The following is a 468-nucleotide window of genomic DNA, read 5'->3' as shown; positions in this document are numbered from 1 at the left end:
AAGGCCATTGATTTATTTGAATTAATTTTATATCCAGCTACTGCAATGAAGCTCCTCATTAGGTTTAGGAGTTATCTGGTGAAATTTTTGGGGTCGCTTATATATACTATCATATCATCTGCAAATAGTGATATTTTGACTTCTTCCTTTCCAATTTGTATCCCCTTAGTATTCTTTCGTTGTCAAATTGCTCTGGCTAGAACTTCAAGTACCCTATTGAATAGGTAGGGAGAAAGTGGGCAGCCTTGTCTATTCCCTGATTTTAGTGGGATTGCTTCGAGTTTCTCTCCACTTAGTTTGATGTTGGCTATGGGTTTGCTGTAGATTGCTTTTATTATGTTTAGGTATGGGCCTGAATTCCTGATCTTCCCAAACTTTTATCATGAAGGGGTGTTGGTTTTTGTCAAATGCTTTCTCTGCATCTAATAAGATGATCATGTGGTTTTTGTCTTTGAGTTTGTTTATATA

The sequence above is a fragment of the Mus caroli genome, chromosome 11 (assembly GCF_900094665.2).
Source record: "Mus caroli chromosome 11, CAROLI_EIJ_v1.1, whole genome shotgun sequence".
Classification (NCBI taxonomy): domain Eukaryota; kingdom Metazoa; phylum Chordata; class Mammalia; order Rodentia; family Muridae; genus Mus; species Mus caroli.
The sequence above is the reverse complement of the archived record's forward strand: the minus strand, read 5'-3'. Positions refer to the sequence as shown.